This window comes from Neomonachus schauinslandi, chromosome 5 (genome assembly GCF_002201575.2).
Source record: "Neomonachus schauinslandi chromosome 5, ASM220157v2, whole genome shotgun sequence".
NCBI lineage: Eukaryota > Metazoa > Chordata > Mammalia > Carnivora > Phocidae > Neomonachus > Neomonachus schauinslandi.
Window position 1 is genome coordinate 117,855,775 of NC_058407.1, and position 2,888 is coordinate 117,858,662.

Below are 2,888 nucleotides of genomic sequence, written 5' to 3' on the forward strand. Positions count from 1 at the left end.
CCAACTGAGCCACCCAGGCGCCCCCAGCCAATATTGATTTAACATGCTCAATGGAAACCTGTAAGATTACCCTAGCCCACAAAGGGTGTTAATTTAAAACAATATAGAATATCTGGTTAACAAAAACATTATTACTTTAATTAATTCCCTGTTAGAAGGTTAGAAGCTGGAGTGCTGCCAGACAAATTCTCTGTACAGTAACCCTGTGTGCAGTACAGATTGAGGCTAAAGGTAAAAGCCAGTGAGCACCACCCAGCAGTGACCACTGGGATTTGGGACCATAAAATTCCCATTTGAGAGATTACTAACCTTAATTGAAACTGCCTCTATGACTGAAGGACATAAAATAATCTTGAAACCTGAAATATCCCAAATGTCTTGGGTGATTTTGAAGAAATACTCTAATGGGGAGATAAGTTCCCAGAAGTATTTAATAATAAGATGGAAAGGGTTTGTGTGAGGACATGTTACCATGGGAGTGCTGGGGATTCATTGTTTTGTTGTAAGAAAGCTTTGGCTGAAAACCAAGCAGTGGCTTGTATAGTAAAGAATTTAGTTTTGCCCAAAGAGAGTTCTGGCCTTTGCCTTAGGCTTCTGGGAGGCAATTTCTAAGCCCTTCTTGATGTCATGCCAAAAGGAATGTTTTTGTTTCCTTGGCACTGTGAGCCCGGCCAATGACATGATTTAGGGTGAGTTCTTTGGGTCATGCCAAATCATCTTGACCTCCTGAGGGGTTGGAGACAGAGATCAGCCATGTGGACAGTTGGCTCTTCTTGTAAGATGGAGTCCCAATAAAAACTCTGGACTCAGGGTGAACTTCCTTGGTTGGCAAGACTCTGTGCCTGTTGCCACACATTGTCACTGGGAGGAGTTAATACTGTCTATGACACCACAGGGAGAGGACAGGAAAGCTCTGTGTTTAGACTCTGCCCTATGCACCTCCTCCCTTGGCTGATTTTAATCTGTATCTTTTAGCTATAGTCCATAACTGTGAGTCTAACAACTTTTAGTAAGTTCTGTGAATCCTTCTAGCAAATGATCAAACCTGAAGCTGGTCTCGGTGATCCCCAAATTTACAATTGTTGTCACAAGTGAGGGTTGTCTTGTGGACTGTTACCGCGAGCTTTGCAGTGTCTGTCTTTCCTCTTAGAGCCTTTCTTTGGATATCTGTTGCTATCTGAGTGTCAGCTTCCATCTAAGCATGGGTGGTTACAAAGTTGTGCGTGGTACCTATTCACTGTACTTCACAGTAGGCTATTTAGTGGGGAACCTCCAAGTAGGTCTTTGCTCTTGGGCAGGTCAAATTTCGTAAAAAAAAAAAAGATCTTGTCAAATCCCACATAAGGGAGATGGCTGGTTGTCAATGTTCTGCAAGCTGAGGAAAGAAAAGAAGGGTGGCAGTCTAAGTATCCAGGATGTGTTCCTTGGTGCCCCTCACTCCCAAGTCCCTCTCTACTTACCCTCCAGAAATAATATCTTTTGTGGGGGTGAGGCAGTCACTTGTCTATTGGTAGCTGGAAAGGGAAATGAGGATCTGATTGCTTCTCAAGGAGACTTCCAACAGTCCCCTTCTTTTATTCTCTTTCTCCACTCCACCCCTACCCCATTTTATTTTTAATTACTTTTAAAAAAAATATTTTATTACTTATTTATTTGCTAGAGAGAGAGAGAGGGAACACAAGCAGAGGGAGAAGCAGGCTTCCCGCTGAGCAAGGAGCCCGATGTGGGACTTGATCCCAGGACCCTGGGATCATGACCTGAGCCGGAGGCAGACGCTTAATGACTGAGCCACGCAGGCGTCCCACCCCTACCCCATTTTAGCTCCACTTCCAGTGGTATCTGGTGCCACCCCTTCCCGAACCTTTTGGGGCTTCTCTGCTCTGAATCCAGTTGCTTCTTGGCTTTCTTTACTGTCAACTTAGGATGTAGTTTTACCAGGGTGTTAAATCATTTGTCACTCAACTATCTGCTTTCCAGCATCCAACAATTTTGGTGCTTTGTTTCCTCTCTTTTTCTCTCTATGGGTTTGTTTTTTTCATTGAAACCGTTTGGGTGAACTGGGTCACTTCTGTTGGGTTCAGCAAGAGCCAAGTTTAGGATTTCATTTGATTTTGCCTAACATGTTTAGCATTGGGACCAAATGCTTCTGAGAACTGGAAGGGGTGTGGGGGATCATATATGGAGTCTGCCCTCTTCTTTCCCACATGGTGAAACTGAGGCCTCAAGATGGGAAGAGACTAGTGTACTCTCATGCAGCTAGCCAGGGGCAGGGGCTGGGACTGGAGCCCGGATCTGGTGGTTCCTGGGCTACCAGTCCTTCTTACTATGTCCACTGTCTTCCTGGAGATAAGAAGGAAGCCCATCACAGAGCTCAGCCCAAAGTTTTCAACCAGGATCTATAGAGATGTTTTGGAGTTCTGTATATATTTGGCTCACATTTCATTTTTTTTTTAAAGATTTATTTATTTATTTGAGAGAGAGAGAGAGCGCGAATGCACGCATGAGTGGGGGAGGGGCAAAGTGAGAGGGAGAGGAAGAGAATCTCAAACAGACTTCCCACTGAGCGTGGAGCCCGACTTGGGACTTGATTCCACTGCCCTGAGATTATGCCTTGAGCCAAAACCAAGGGTTGGATGCTTAACAGACTGAACCACCCCAGATTTCATTTTTTTAAAAAGATTTATTTATTTATTTGAGAGAGAGAGCGAATGCACGCATGAGTCGGGGAGGGGCAAAGTGAGAGGGAGAGGAAGAGAATCTCAAACAGACTTCCCACTGAGTGTGGAGCCTGACTTGGGACTTGATCCCAATGCCCTGAGATCATGCCTTGAGCCAAAACCAAGGGTTGGATGCTTAACAGACTGAACCACCCCAGATTTCATTTTTTT